The 17,310-nt window shown below is 44.5% G+C and overlaps 2 protein-coding genes across 2 annotated transcripts in view; one reads left to right on the plus strand and one right to left on the minus strand.

Annotated features, from left to right (window-relative positions):
* Positions 1–17,310, plus strand: part of LOC144772318 (uncharacterized) — a 429,171-nt gene that overhangs the window by 209,023 nt on the left and 202,838 nt on the right. The gene's annotated exons all lie outside the window — the stretch shown is intronic.
* Positions 1–17,310, minus strand: part of LOC144772319 (uncharacterized) — a 197,283-nt gene that overhangs the window by 106,986 nt on the left and 72,987 nt on the right.

A 17,310-nucleotide genomic window follows, 5' to 3' on the forward strand; every position in this document is an offset into this window, starting at 1 on the left:
TTAGGACTTGTAGCAAAGCTTCGGGAGTCAAGAGGTGGGCAACCTTCCGTATCCTGTGTAGCTGGAACATACAGGAAGATGTTACGGCACTCACCTGGGCCTTGAGAGTAAGCTCAGAGTCAATAATGACCCCGAGGCTCTTTACACAGCCAGCAGGAGAAGGTGGTGAACCAAGCTCAATTGGCCAATACTGGGGGCCCCAGTGGGAAGCACTTCTCCCAGGAAGGAGAAGCTCAGTTTTCCCAGGGTTGAGCTTTAATTGATTTTGATTCATCCAGTGCTGGATGTGTATCATGACCACCTGAAAGTTGGTGACGGCGTCAGGAGAGGTGAGGGGGAAAATAATTTGTAAATCGTCAGCGTAGTTGAACACGGTGACGTCCCACCTACCCAGGGAGTGAATAAGAGGTTGAAGATACAAATTAAAAAGAAGGGGGGACAGAGATGATCCCTGAGGGACCCCGCAGGATGAGGGAGCACTGGTGGCACTAAAAGGGCCCAGGCTAACTGCCTGAGATCTACCCTCTAGAAAGGACTTGACCCAGGATAAGGCAGGCCCACGGACTCCGGCGGACTCGACACGGTGGAGTAAGATGTTGTGATCCACCATGTCGAATGCCACCGACAGATCCAGTAGGACCAATGCCTGGGAGAGTCCTCTGTCGGCGTTGCTTCTGAGGTTGTCCAACATGGCGAGGATCACAGCCTCGGTAGAATGGGCTGGTCTGAAGCCGGCCTGGTTTATTTCCAGGAAGTTGGACTCCTCAATGAATTGCGAGAGGCAAGTAGTAACGTGTGCCTACAAGATTTTAGACAGGTAAGGTAAGAGGGAGATGGGCCGATAATTGGCGAGGACCGCTGGGTCCGCGCCAGGTAATTACTACTCAAGTTACTTAGCAATGAGAACTGCAAATGTATCAAATCTGAAATTATGAGACTCAAACATTGGTAGAGTCAGAAATGGGTCGAGGTCTTTGGATTATCTCAAACAGTTATTTTCTCCCCTTCAGACTACTATCCTTTGCAATCACTATTAGACACCTTCATCCTCGGTCTCTCCACCAGCACTGTAAGGGCCCGATGTAGGTAATTAGTATTTACCGATTCGTAAATACCGAATGTTACCGATTCGGTATTTACAAATCGGTAAATGCTATGTAGGTATTTTTACCGAATCAATTACCGAATCGGGAATATTCGGTAATTACCGAATCGGTATTTACCGATTCAGTAAAAATACGGATTCGGTAAAATTACAGAATTGACAAGGGGGACATGGTGTCACTTTGACACCCTGTTGCACCCCTGATTTAGGCTTGTGTGCACATACATGCCCTAAGGGCATGTATGTGTGTCACATGGCACAGGTGTACATGCTCAGATGTGCATGTACACAGGAATTCGTTATTTACCATGCAATAGTATTACATGGTAAATAACGAATTTTCAGGGTCCTGTGGCACTGTTTCCAGTGCCACCTACATATAGATTTACCGAATCTGTAAATTTACCGATTCTGTAAAATTTAGGCCCCCTACATCTCAATCACATCTGGCCCTAGGTGTCTAGAAATACCACCCAACAGAGACTGCATGAGAGAATTGCAAACATGAATGGCAACATATCCTAGTTTGCAAATGTTTTTTACATAATTATAGTTCTGCCATATTTGCTACATAATAAATCATCTGATGGTTTTAACTAAAAAATCGTTTGAAGCTCAAACAGATCAAAACAGTGTAACTTGTGTTGCTGTGAAGTGGAGTGCCCTTTACAAAGGTTGACTGGTCACTGTTCTCACTGTTGCACTTGTATGTTAAACTGGTATTAATGAGGGGAAAGCTTTGAAGAGACTCTTAGTATGTGTAAAAATGTCAAAATAATAAAGTATCAGAAAATGTACCACATTACGCTGCAGCCTTTCTTTAGTCAACACTGCAACAGCATTTTGTCCTCCGTTGCTGCATGTTGCTCGTAAATATGTTCCTTAGTTTGGTGTGCATGCCATTCCTTCTTTGCCGATCCCTGGTGAGTTGCACTCCCACTGCTGGAACAAGGCCAATGGAGGCACTAATGGATGAGGCAGACTGGCCTCAAGGGTCCTGAGTCCTGGGACCTCAGTGACAAAGTCACTGTTGATCCAGGGTGTGCTGCTTCTTAGGCCTGCCCACAAGGGTGGAGGTGAACTTTAGTATGGATTGTGGTGGACAGGGCTTCAATGTTAACCCTCACTGGCCATCGGTAGCGTCCACCTGCTAGTGCTAAGACACCAGGGCTTCTATGGTCTAGTGACTTCTAAGATCTAGTTGGGGAATGTACTCCCTCAGGAGAGTGGTCTGGTGGACTGGTCATGAAGCCTGATCCTGGTTCCTCAGTTCCAAATTCAGAAGCTCTGGCCATAGTGCCACATCTGGCCCCCCGAACATCTTTCTGCCCCACTGAGGGAAACTTGCACTGCCTTCAGCTACAACCCAATTGTGCCTTGTTATAAACTCCAGGATGTGGCTCAATTCAAATTATGCACTGCCTGAAAAAAAGTAACAACATCATGGAAAAAGCAAACACTCATAGGCAACGCAAGATATGTAAAGCATGCGAAATATAAGCAATAATAACATAGTTAACTTAACTCTTTTACACTCATTTTTCAGAAATAAATGAGTGTTTTTTTGCCTCAAACATTAAGCACATGAATGCAGGTCTCTTCCTGTACACAGGTGAGCCTTTGTTGCACTCGTGGACAGCAAGGAAGGGGTTAAGCAGGGCTCAGAAGATAAAGGGACTCTTCAGGGAAATTTGATCTGATTCACAGAAACCACAAGGGCTCCTCCACATTTATGACAGCCAGCCAACTGCTCAAACAGCGACATTATGTATTCGAGGGTCCTGCAAAGGATACCTTTTGAACTGTCTGGCCTGGCTAACTCCCCTACCCACAAAAAACTTGGGGGAGCCTGAGAGTAAAAGGCAAAATTATATTTTCATTCGGGAAGTGAAGGATACATCCAACTTTATTTTTCTTGGTGACACAATAGAATGTTAGTGATACTGTAAAAAGTCACTCAAAAAAACTTCACAAACCAAAGAGTTCCCATAAGCAAGACCAATTGGTTTTGCCAATGCTTGTTTAGATATCTCATTTGCTAAATGGGGCACTTTTAATTTGGTGTCAGACAGGGCCGAACTGGAAAGCCAAAGCAGCCCATGCAAATTTTGTTCATCCCCTGTACGATGTTTTGCGAACAAATGTAGCAAGCAAGCCTGACCACTACAAAGGGTATAGGGGGGAGAGGGTGTTCTCTCCCCCAAGAAAAGTTTGGAAAAAATTACATAAATGGTGCATTCTACAAAACATTTGACTATATTTTCAATTGTATTAGAGGTGTGGCGCAGCGGCAAGGGCAGCTGACACCGGAGCCCTGGCACTAGCTCAGTCCAGCACCATGGGACTCTGGGCAATAGCTTGCTTAATCTTCCCAACGGCCCCCAGCACCTTGAGGCCTTTATGGGTGATTAGTTCATGCTTTACAAATACCGGGTTTTATTAGCTTTTAGAGCATAGTAAAGGATCACCTTACGGTGCACCAGGATACAACAATCTTGTTTGGACTCTTTCCTCACTATCAGCACCAAACACTGCCCCATGTCTCTCCTTAGCCCCTCTCATTTGTTTTATAGCGCCTCTCATACCAGTGCACTTTTCATCATGCACACATATAAAGACAATTAATCATACCTGTGTAAATCAATGTTTAAGAAATGTTATGCAAGACAAAAGATACTACAAGGTGTAGGAATCACATGCCATCAATTCTGGTAGGCATTTGTAAAGATCTGGAGAAGCACAAACCCACGATTCAAAATGTAACACGGTGGTTGGATTTACTAATAAGAATGTATTCCTACCCAACAAACTCATTTTGCAGTATTCAGATAATGAAAGACTGGGGGAAAAACATAACTTCCAAGCCTGCAACATGCAGTTTGCATGCAGCTTTTTGATGGCAGGTCATAGCTCAAGGTGCTAGATTTATTGCGATTGTAAGTTATGCACCGCAAGTAACTGAGCTATGCACATTACAGTTCTGTCATCTGTATGGTACACGTTCTTTGTAGCAGGCATATTAACCCTCGGCGCTACGGTAGATGAGTCAAAACTTGCAGTAGTCAATATTCCGTTCTCTCTCCAACAGGAAGATCCACCATCCAAGGCTTCAATCTTGACTCTTATTTTTGCCTGAAAACTGCTGGGTTTACAAGGAACTCTGCAGTGATTTATTTGTTTTTGAGAGTGAGAAGTGAGTCATTGTAGTTGAAGTGATTTGTAAAGCGCTCTGTTACCAAGCGGTTTCCTGGCGCTGGGGGGTTGACACAGCGGGGGGGGAGGGGCACCGGAGAGTTACTAAGATGGGTAAGCTTGAGAGAAGAGGTGGGTTTTTAGGGCTTTACGAAAATCCAAATAGACAGTCATGGACCTGATAGACAGGGGGAGGGTATTCCAGAGGCGGGGGGACAAAGTGGAAAAACTCATGCCGCCCACCCTGGTCCTCCTAAACCGAGGGACGCTAAGGAGAGCCTGGGTGGAAGAGCGGAGGCTGCGGCTGGGGACCTAAGAGGTAATCGTGGAGTTAATATAGACTGGGGCCGTGCCAGCACGGGCCATGAAGACCATGCAGCCCATCTTAAATAGGGATCTCATTATAAACAAAGAAAGGAAGGATTCACCGGCACACTGCTTGGAGATAGTCAGTACAAAATAATTATCCTCTTTTGAATATTGCAACGCCAAGTGGCATAGTATTCCACCTATACTATAAAGAGGTGGACACCCATTGTCTCAATGTCCATTACACAGCTTATGATATTTTTGGAGACAAAGATCCAGTGCAGAAAGTAGTCTTCAAATCTTTATTTCAAAAAGTTCATAATATTCACAACAAAAACTTCTCAGCTCACAACGCCGACACGTGTTTCGTCTCAATCCTGAGACTTTTTCAAGGCTGGAAGTGTCAAACAAATACAAAATAGAATAATAAATAACAGAATTCCAGAAGGAAAAATCCAAATAAGAAACTGTTTTAAGAAACAAATTTATCATTATCCAATCCAAGAGTGATAAACCACTCCATTACATTCATATCTTGATAAAAATCCTTCAGGATACATTTTTTTTTTTGGCTAAGATATACATGTATTAAAAAACAGAACCTCATAGGTATCGAACAAACAATGAAAACACATACTGTGACACAAATATGTACATATATACAGAATTGCATACATAAATTCCTATGATAGAAATTATGTGCTACATATGAATTAAAAATCACTACAATTGTGATACAAAACGAAAGATTTTAAATTTTAGGGAGAAAAATTAACTGAGCAAAAGTTGTTGCACATTTTATGTGCATATTAACACCCTGGGGTAGTGAGTGTTAGGAGGAGGGTCACTTGTGCACCTGTGTTTTGTAAATACTATACTGTTTAAAATCTGTACCTCACGTAATTTGGAGAAATTAAACGAATGTGCGGACTTTTTCCCTTTGGGAACACTACTACCCAATTGTTGTTACTTTAAATAGGGATCTCTGCAGAATGGGTAGCCAATGAAGTGACTTAAGCAGCGGAGTGGTGCGGTGGAACTTGGGGAGCCGGTAGATGAGACGAGCGGCTTGATTCTGTATGGACTGAAGGAGCCGCAGCTCATAGGCAGGAATGCCCACGTACAGACAGTTCCCATAGTCCAAACGGGAGGTGATCATGGCCAGGATGATGAATTTGAGGGCTTCGAAGGAAAAAAAACGGGAGATCTTGCTAATAACCCTGAGGGATAAGAAGCAGGACGAGACAACGGAACTAATCTGAGGACGCATGGAAAGGTCCTGGCTGGTTTTAATTCCCAGGGTTTTGACAGAGACAGAAGGGGGACCAAGAACGGAAGGCCAAAAGGCGGAGGTCCAAGGGCTGGTGGAGCCGCCAGTCAGGACCAACTCCGTCTTGTCCGGATTGAGTTTTAAATGATTATGATTCATCCAATCGTAAATGAAGGTGAGTGTGGTTTGGAATTTGAGAGCGGATTTCGGGGAGGAAAAGAGATCAAAGACAAGCTGGAGGTCATCGGCATAATTGAAGACAGAGACCTCCATGTTAAGCAGGGAAACTATGAGGGGATGGATGTAGAGGTTAATAAGGAGCGGGGAAAGGGAAGAGCCCTGGGGGACCCCACAGGAAACAGAGCGGGTAGGGGCAATGAAGGCCTTGAGTTGGACCGCCTGCGTCCGGCCTTGGAGAAAAGAGGCAAGCCAGGCCAAAGCAGTCCCCCGAATGCCCGCTGCTCCGACACGGTCGAGAAGAATGGAATGGTCGACGGTGTCGAAGGCAGCGGACAAATCGAGGAGGAACAAGGCCTGGGGGGAGTTGGAGTCTGCCTTTCTCCTGAGCTCGTCCAGGACGGAAAGAACCACAAATTCCGTCGAGTGGGCCGGACGGAAGCCTGCTTGATGAAAGGCCAGGAGGTGATTGTCCTCGATATAGGCTGAGAGACAGGAGGTAATATGGCTCTCGAGAATCTTTCCCAAAAAGGGGAGCAGGGAGATGGGCCTGAAATTGGCGAGGAGAGTGGGGTCGGCGCCGGGTGATTTTAATATGGGAATGACTGTAGCAGATTTGAAGGGGGCTGGAACCGATCCCTGAGTGATGGAGGCGTTAAGGAAAGTTAGGGGAGGGTCAGGGCAGCTGGAGAACACCTCCCTTAGGATGTGGGCCGGGCCACAATCGGTGGGAGAGCCTGACTTGACCTTCTTGAGCAAGATAAGGAAAGACTCCTTAGAGATCAAGGAAAAGTTATCAAGAGAGGGGGACAGCGGGGGAGGAGAGGGAGGGGAAAAGGAGGGGGATGACAAGGGGATAGTGTGCTTAATGTTGGCAATTTTCTCCAGGAAATAACCATTAAGGGAATTGCATAGGGCTTGGGAAGGGGCAGGTTTAGGATTGACTCTGTCGGAAGCGGATAAATTATGCACAATGGAAAAGATCTCCTTGGGCTTATTCGCCGCAAGCAGAATCTTCAAGGAGAAATATTCCGTTTTAGCTGAAAGAATGGCTGTCTTGTAATCACGAAGAAGAGACGCGTATTGGGCCTTCAAAGAAGGGCAATAATCGCGCCTCCAACGACGTTCTGACTGTCTAAGAGCCAATTTGAGGGCTTTAAGGTCATTGAAAAACCATCTTTTGGCTTCATGGGGGCAGCAAGTCCTAACCCGTTTCAAAGGAGCAACCAGGTCGCAGGAGGCAGACAGCCAGCTGTTAATAGCGTCCGCTTGATGGTCAACGGAGAGATCAGACATTTCGGGGAGAGAAACCACCAGGGAAGAGCAGAGTGTGTCAAGATAAACCCGATTCCAGTTCCGGGCCAAAGCATTCTTGGGCAGGGGAGACTTGTCAATTGCTCCCAGGTCGATGGAAAAGGAGATCAGGGAATGATCGGACCAAACGCATGGGAGGACTGTAGGCGAAAGGATGGTCAGACTAGCTGACCAAATCTGTTCTAGGATGTGGGCGTGCGTATGGGTAGGGACGTGAATATGAGCGGTAAGGTTAAGGCATTGAAGGGTTTCAGAGAAGTCTTTAGATGTCTGATCCTCCCTAGGGTCGCCGGGCCAGTAGTTAAAGTCGCCCAGTAACAGGACTGAGGAATTGTTGACCACAAGTGTGGCCAAGAGTTCCTGTAAGGCTGGCACAAAATAAGGCATGGTCTGAGGGGACGCTAGAGGAGCACAACGGTGAGGGGGACCAAGAGATTAACAGAGCGGGCAACTAAGAAGTCAACGGCCATGATGGGCGGGTAGAAAATAAGCTGGAACTGGAGATTAGACCGAACAATCATGGCCACTCCCCCTCCAGCCTTCCCGTCGGGGCAGTCGACTCGAAGGGCGTAGTAAGAGTCGGGGAGCGCCGCAAGAACATCAGGCAGTGAGTCTGCAGAAAACCAAGTTTTGGTGAGAAACAGCAGGTCGGGTTTGACAGTATCAAGAAGATTAAAAAGTTCCAAATGATGCATGACCGCCGAACGGGTGTTGAGGAGGTAGGCCATGGCCACAGCCGGTGGACAGGGAAGGGAAGGGGGGACAGTTCGAGAGGGACGGCCAGCTGAGATTCGGGAAGGGAGACAACAAGAGGAGGAAGGCTGGGGGCGGGGATACCAAGGCCATGAATGCGTTCTAGCGTGAAAGAGCTGAGGGGCCAGTCACCCTGATGTGCGTAGAGTTGAGCAGGGGAGTAGGTCGGAAAAAGAGCAGGGTCTGTGGCCCCGAGTCCCATTCGGCTGCGGACAGGCGCAGACGTGCTTTCCTTTGGCGCGCCTTCGGTGCGCGGCCGGGAAGGGGGGATTATAATATGCTGGCAGGAGGTGGGAGTGGCTGAGCAACTGCACCGGCAACCCCGGTCTACCCTCAAGATGGCGTCTGAGCTCGCCGTTCCCCGCTGCAGCGCCTAATCGGCTGTGCGGAAGGAACAGACTGCGAGGAAGAAGCGGGGGTACTGAGACTAATGGAAAGCGCAAGTGACAATCTTAAAAACAACAGCAGGTAAATATTTAAAATTTAAGATGCGGCAATTGGTGCTCCAGGCTTTCCGCCTCAGGAGTTTTGAGAGCTAGTGTCAGTATAGCGCGTGACGCAGCCAACACGCCTGAAGTACTCGCAGGAGGGGGGAGTGGCCGAGCAACTGCACCGGCAACCCCTGTCTACCCTCAAGATGCGTCTGAGCTTGCCGTTCCCCGTTGCAGCGCCTAATCGGCTGTGCGGAAGGAACAGACTGCAAGGAAGAAGGGGGGGTAGTGAGGCTAATGAAAAGCGCAAGTGACAATGTTAAAAACAACAACAGGTACATTTTTAAATTTTAAAATGCGGCAATCAGTGCTCCCGGCTTTCCGCCTCAGGAGTTTTGAGAGCTAGTGTGCTGTAAAGTCCTGCTAGTTTTGTTACCGGGGGCCGGTTTTGCAGCCCCCGGTAACAAAACCAGTGTCCCAACCCTCCAGCCTCTGCCCGATGCCCATTACGCCAGTCCTGCTTTGGTGCCTGAGCCTATTTGTTTTCACTGTTTGACCCTTGATGGGGTCCACAAGGGGCTTGGGTGCTCGGGTGTCACAGAACTGGACACCTCGGGCTGCTTTTATGTCATATCCTTAAACAAGTAAACAGTATTTTTAAAAAGTCCACATCCCTGAACACAGACAGAGCAGCATTACACATTTTATCAAATAAAATAAGGAAAACAGCTGATAAGACATTAAAGGCCAGATGTAGGTGTCCAAATACCGGTCGGAAACGGCCGAAAATACCGATTTTCAGCTGTTTCCGACCGGTATTTGGACATTGGTATGTAGGGGTAGCAAAAACATACAGATTCAGTAAATTTACTGAATCGGTAATTTTACAGATTCGGTAAAATTACCGAATCAGTAAAATTACCGAATCGGTAATTTCTTATGTAGGTAGCACTTTAAACAGTGCTACAGGGAATTTAGAATTTGTTATTTACCACCTAATACCATTGGGTGGTAAATAACGAATTCCTGTGTACATGCACATCTGTGCATGTACACCTGTGCCATGTGACACACATACATGCCCTTAGGGAGCCAGAAACAGGGGTGTAACAGGGTGTCAAAGTGACACCCTGTCCCCCTTGGCAATTCGGTATTTTTACCGATTTGGTAATTATCGAATCGGTATTTGCTATGGATTCCTATGGGCTTCAAGGCCCATAGGAATCAATGGCAAATACCGATTCGGTAATTACCGAATCGGTAAATAACTAATCCTACCGATTTGGTAAAAATTACCGAATTTTTACCTCCATCTTATTTACCGATTCATGAATACTGAATCGGTGAAATTCGGTATTTATGAATCGGTAAATAAGATTTACCTACATCTAGCCCCTAAATGTTTTATACAATTATTTTTTTTAAGCATGTTTGGGCCCAGACTGCCACGCATCCCACAGTGGAGTGCTCTTCATTTCCTTGTGGAGTCAGTCTGGGTGAGCCTGAAAATAAAGCGCAGATGAGGTCAAGGGTGGGGCCGCCAAAGCATCCTGATGTGACCATTGTTTTGGTCACAATGGGGGCAGGCAGGTGGCCTCGTCACTAAATGAGGACTAAATCACACTGTAGCAGCCGGGCCATTAAAGGAAGCCGTTTTCGCTGCTGATTGATTGCTCCTACAGAGTTGCTGCGCAGGCCCCTTTCCACAGATACAGAGGGGAAGGGGGAGGAGGTCGTGGGCACTGCAGAGGCCTTCTTCAATGTGCGCCCACAGGGCAGGATGATCACATCATATTTTTAAGTCCGGACCATCCCTGCCGTCGAGGGACGCATTTTAAAAATAAAAAAGTTGGGGAACGGTATGAGTTCCGCCTATTTAGTTCACCTGGATTTTTTGCTTTCGACTACCCATTTTGTTTTACTGCGAGTGAGTCTCAGTACCTAATTCTCACTCATGTCAAAATCATGGTAATTGGACTTATTGTGCATACTACCAGTGTCTGCATTTTAAGATACGCTGCTTCTGTGCAGCTAGTATAAGAGACGATCGTCTGATCACATGTGGGACTCTGGAAGGATTGGTACTGACCTGGAGTAGGTATTTTAATTTGAACAGGTATTCCTAGTGTATGACTGTGATTGTTACTGAAAAATCTGTAGTGCTTTCACTGTATTACACATTTATGCAAAATCTGCCCTGAAGTACAGTTTCACTCCACGTAGGCCTACAAAGTCCACGAGGTAGCAAACTGTGTTAAAACATGCACACAGAGTTTGAAGTTTCAGTTCACAAAAACACACAACCACATTTTATAGGACTTCTGGGTTTATCATATGGCTCAGTACCAGTTCATGGTCAGTTTCTTTATCCCTGCCCCCTGTACTGGAAAGTCAATAAAAGCAGAAGGAACAAGGGCCTCTACACACTAAAAGAGCAATCATGAGCTACTGGGAAAGGAAGGAGTGGAGAGGAAATCTGAAGCTGATAATTAACTCGACACACTGCACCTGGGCTAGTAGAGGCCCATTCAAACAGGGGAGGAGGGCTAGACTGCTGCCATCACAGGAGGGGCTAACCTTTGAAGTTTTGGCGGGAAGGAGTCCGGCAAGGATGTCAACTATGGGCAGAGCTGAGGCCCTCACAGGACTTGTTATCAGAGACATCATAAAGTCCCCATTTTAGGTTTTCTCAGAATGCTGTGCAGGAGGGTAGGGACAGGGCCGGAGGAATGATGTGGCTTCATAGGTTTGGCCAGGGTTGATTGGCTCCTAAAAATGTCCACCACCACTAAGACACTCCTGCACAAGGTAGAGCCAATTGTGAAGACCCTGGACCTGGGTGCCGACAACAGCATAATGGATGACCAGCTGGAAAGAGAAAACATCTAATGCCCTGAAAAGACTGACTAAGGACTTGACTCCAGCTGACCATAAGGACCAGGATGGGTCTCTCCAGAGACAGTAACACTGACCCCTTAATACCCTAGGGGACCAGTTGGGAAAAAGCCTAAACTCCAGTACCCCACACAGATGCCCTGCAAGACAGTATGAGGCTCTGATGGCTGGGGAATGCAGGCAGGAGGGTGTCCTGCTGGCTGGTTGTAGAAGGGTTGAACAAGATGACCAAACTGGGTAAAGAGTACCAGGAACCACGCAAAAGAGATGACAGATGCAGGGAGCCAGAAATCTCAGCTCCCCACAAAAGTCACCTTTTGAGCCAAGGACACGTCAGACGGATGCTCTTGATGGCTAGAACTTGCCACCAGGAGCAAAACAAAATGCTCACCAACAAAATATTGGTCCAAAGGGACAGATACAGCTCAGTCCTTCAGGGACTAAGTTAAGAATGAAGTCCGTGGAGCTGCATAGCCATTCAAGAAATTACCACTGTGGTGCGCCAGGGCAAGGGGCTGACGCAAATTCATATAATAAATTATTAACATTTGGTCCCATACCCTAGGACCCTGCACAGCATCTTGGGGACCACATCCCTCGTGTCACGCATGGAGAAGACATCTGAAGACCAGCTGCGATGCCGCCCCTCGTTCCCATGTTTGAGGGGATCGGGTATGCCAGCGTCACACTTCTTTGCTTATGCTGTTCGTCGACAGGGGATGTTGCAAGCATCCTTCCGTGGCGGTGAGCAGAAAACGGTCCAGCCGGTGGGGGCAGAATGACGTTTTACAAGCTCTCATATGGCGCCAGGAGAGAGGTATTGTGCGCAAAGGGCCGGCGAGGCAGCGGCCTCTTGGGGCACCCTCTCACAGCCTCCAACGAACCCAGGATAGTTGTAGCTATCCCAGGTGGGGCCAGGACACCCAGCAAAAAATACAAAAAGAAAGATGGAAATGTGCCAAGGGGCTGCATGGGGAAAAAAAGCTGCTAATATAATATTTATGGATTGGCGTTTGGGGCACCCTATAAAGCCACCGGCAGGGGCTATTGTGCACATTTTTCTTTTCTTGTAGCACCCCTGGAAACACAGATGCACAACCAATGTGTGCCTGAGGTGTCTAGGGACTGCAAGGAACACAGCAACCCCCAGGAGATGTTTACAAAAACCTGCCATAAGTCTCCAAGGGAGTTAAAGATTTGCTCCATGGAGGGGTTTCATTTGGCTCGGAGGCGCTTTGAGTCAGAGCTGCATACTCAAGCTGGGAAGTGCAGAGACCCCTTCACGTTGGTCCAACGGCTGCATTTTGAGGCCTAGAGATTGTGAAGAATAACTCTGACACATATGTTGTTTTCAATCGAAAATGCTTTATTGACAATATGGTCATTGATCAGGTAACATTTACCATTATAATGAATGCTTATTATTGTGAGTACTGTTTCCACTGATTTAACTGATCCTGTGATGGTGACATGTGGTTGAATCTTTTAATGCGGTGACCTGACAACAAAGCTAGCAGGCCACACTGAAAAGTGATCCGGGGAAAGTAAAAAGGAGGCCTAATCTAAGGGGCCCCTTTCACCTTGAACAAGAATCTGCATTCCCATTCTTCACCTCCACCATCTACCAAATGACAGTGCTGCAAAAAGACTAATCAGCAGCTCCTCCCAATGAAGCAGAATTTACAAAATCACCTTGTCTCTTGCTACTCCAGTGTCTAGGTCCCCTCCCCTCAGATTCAGGAGTGGCAGCAATATACTTTCAATGCCTGAGGAAGAAAGCTCACCTCCACTAGGGTGCACAAGGCTAGGCCAGCAGCATCCATAATGGACCCCAGGATCCCACACACCTCCATTATTCTGGCACCACTAGGCCTCTACCCCAGTGACACAGGTAAAGAGGCTGAGTCACAACCTCTGACTAGCAATACACGTCGCACAGACAGAATATCGAGATTCAAATAATCGACATACACAAATATCGAGCTAGAAATATCGTGATACAGAAATATTGACAGCAAGAATATTGTGGTCAAGAATATCGGCTTTAAGATAAAAAAATTTTTTAAATATCGCAGTTAGTAATATCGTTTGCAAAAATATAGTTGTTTAAAATATCGATTTTTAAATTTGTGTTATATATTTTAGTACATATTTTAAAAGTATGTGATTTTTTTTGTATAATTATTGCTTTAAAAAATATATGTTACATTTTTAGCAGTGATTAATTTTAGGTTAATTAAATTTAGAGTTTTTTTGTTCTGTAGCGGGTTGTGGGTTTATAGGGGAATAGGGTGGGAAGTAATTGAATTATAATAAATGAATTCATATATGGTGGCATGCTTGGAGGAACAGGTCCAGGAGCTTTTTTTTTATATCAAGGGGCAGGCCTAGTCCTCTGCACACACTAGATTAGATTGAAACAACAACCAAAATCAAAACCTGGATCCCATATACTCTCATTTGAAGACATAGAGCAAGGAAACACATCTGTACACCCTCCAAGGGGCATTCCCATCCCAGCAGGGCACTCCAATCATCTCCCAAGACTTTCCCAGAAGAATACTAGCCTGGAACAGTTCTTCCTTGAAAACAAGCTAGCATCAGCCCTGAGCGGTGTTCCAGATAACTCATCATTCACACCAACGGTCAGCTCGACAATGGATCAATGTATTAAAATCAAACAAATAAAACTCAACGTGAAAAGCAGAAATGGTATCTCTATATCGAGGAAGCAGTTGTCATTAATGCAAAGTCATTCTGGTTATTGGTGTCAACGTACAGGGTACATGCAAAATAATAAACTCAACTGTACCAGTTTAAAAAGGAGTAGAATATTTTGAAACTATTTTCTAAAATGATAGCCACGGCCATAGTGCAGACACTGAACACCAAAGACCTGAGGACGCACATTCAATCATCCTGGCAGGCTAGTTTACACCTGATAAAGTATCGTATGCTTACCAGAGTTCTGAAAAACAAGCATGGTCATACCTCTAAAGAGTAAAGGTGAGATCTCAGAACCAAGCTCACACACACCAATCAGTTTCATTGATATAGATGAAAAATAAAACACAAATATTTTAGATCATATAAATGAATTGCCAGAAGAAAAAACTTGTTAAACCTAAGTCAAGGCAGCTTCAGAGGTGGTCTATTGACAATAGGTTAGATCATCCAACAATCTGACTAGGAGCTTTCCACCTCGAGATAAATAACCCTATATAGTGTTTTTTGGGACTTTTCATAGAGTGTTAGTCTGGTCTTCCACATCCACATCCAAGCTTAGAAATAACAGCCTGATTATAAACAGATTCTAAAGCACCTTCAGGATAGGGCTAATTGGCACACAGTGCACAACATTTGCCACAGACAAAAGTACTCGACCAAGGTTGCATCTTGACTCTCTTCAGTTCAATTTTTAGGCATAGCAAACTACTTACAACATTTCCTGATGTCCCTAAGAATAAGCAACACAAGCATTTTGCTGTTTGTGTGCAGATGTCCCAAGAAATTTCTGTTTCTCAAAATCTATAATTATGATCTGGGAACCAAGATGCAGAAGGACACTTTGCAAACAATTTAATTTAGGTTACCAAAGATTAGAAAACAGCAAAGACTTTTAAATGCCTGGTTTGATAATGTACAGCCAGTTATCCTGAAGCAATGACTTGGTTAAGGCCTTAGCAGAGGAACGGCTAAAGGAAATCTATAAGCTGCAAAGAGACATAGAAACATATTTCAAGATTGATATCCTGTCAGCATTAAGTCGACTAAAGAGGAGTTTGTGTAATAAATTATTTGCCTTCCTTCAATCAACAGCCATTGCACATTAGAAAAAGATCTTGGCTATGCATAAAACGAAGAGACACAAATGCACACCTCTTCTAGGCCGGGGACATCTCACCAGGTAATTGGCATGTGCATATATGGATACTGCTCAGAATCCACTTTGTGCTACTATGTAGGATTTGACATTCTGCTCACAAAAGTTCAATATGGCTGCCAGTAAAACAACTTTGGTGAGGAACTTTAAATGAGCAACGATGTAACATTTATGTAACTTATCAGAAAAAGCTGTGAGAAAATCCTCCCTTCATAGCCGATTCTGTCACTAGGCACACTGGAGAAAAATCAAGAATTAATAAATCTAAAATGGTTTAAAAACAAATTATTCTCAGTTCTGTTGAATAATGACATGGGCAGATTAGCCATATTTTGTGGAAAGATTCATTTTTGATATAGCCACTGTGGAAAATTTGCTAAATGTCGGTCAGAAAGCAGGAGTGCCCAAATGTGTTCATACTTTAATCTTCTATGAATGTTTATTCTCTATGAAGTGTCTCAATGTGTTCTTAATACAAATATCTCCAACTTGTGTATAATCACATTTTATTCTTTTGCAGCACTATTGGTGTCTGTGCTCTTGTCAGGGGCAACTGCAATGCATATGCAATGCATATGTATATTCAGCAGCAATACGCAATGTTCCTTCACTTCTATATACTGTATTCTATTAACTGTCATGGAACTGGAGCTGGAACAATATATTGTTTTTCATTATGAAACTGGTAAAGTTTAAAAAAAAACATTACTGCCATTTCGCCATGCTCCTTGCGATGGGCTGTTCAATTTTATCACACTGACCATATCTAAAGGCAACAACTCACAAATATTCAGACGAGAATTATTGGTCTTATTGTAATTGTGTAAATGGCAGATCTTGAGAGAAACAATTGTCAAAATGATGCAGTGATGCAATAACAACAAGCACACTCAGGAAGGGTGACTGGAGGGAATTACTAATTTAAAATTAATTTCAAGGAACAAATCTGTTCCCTTGTTTCAGATTTCTTTGTCCCAGATATCTTTCCTTGTTTTGTGCCTCAGATCCAGAGGTGGTCTAGCACACAAAGGACTTAAAAGAAGGGAGTCACTTCAATGAGTGCACTGACTGATTTTCAGATCCAATTAAAGGTTTGTTACTCCAATAATGTCTCCAAAATGGATTCATGTTCACAAATATATATGTAGCACCTTGAAGTGAAAAGCTCAGTTTCAAGCACTCTTAAGGTACAGAGATGCATTTATTATATACTTAACTCGACTATAGAATGTGGTGGTGAAACAGTTTAGAAAAAATAGTAATTTCATAATCTATCACTTCTGGGTATCATTTTGACATTTCATAACCACACAACTGTTTATGCCTCTACTTCAATCAGTATGATGTTTCTGTAGTACCTTGTACTTTTTACTTTATGTTAAATTCCGCCCAATTGTCTAGTTTCCTTCTGCTTGATCTGTTGCTTAAATGGTTATTCGGTTATACTGCACGTATTCCTGATTTCTCTTCATGTACTGGATGTGTTCTATAACAGTTTTGAAATGTACATTGTATTGCCACATGAAATTATTAAATCAGCACTTACTCTCATCTCCCCACGCTGTACAGTATTCTGAAAAGTTGAGTAACTGCTGTTGTCATTACCTATGTGGGTGAAGGATCGTTTACTGTTGTCATGCAAGATTACTTAATGCCCAAGCCTTTGTCATTCATAATTTTTCAACTGAATTCTTATTAAAATGCAAAATATGTACTGGATTTCCTCATTTCCCTGTTCTGGACTTTCTGATGCAACGAGAGAGGACTTTTTTTACTTGAATTTCTTACCACGTTTAACACATGCATGCGGTTTCACACTAGTGTGAGTTCTCTCGTGTATTATTAGTGATATCTCAATAGTTAATATTTTGCCGCATTCAAAGTAGTTACACAATTTCAGACTATGTGACTGGCATATGATGAACCTATGTAGTTAAAGACTTTTGCACTTAGGGCCTGCGTATGAGCTGGTTGGAATTAC

Source organism: Lissotriton helveticus, chromosome 8, assembly GCF_964261635.1.
Source record: "Lissotriton helveticus chromosome 8, aLisHel1.1, whole genome shotgun sequence".
Taxonomy (NCBI): domain Eukaryota; kingdom Metazoa; phylum Chordata; class Amphibia; order Caudata; family Salamandridae; genus Lissotriton; species Lissotriton helveticus.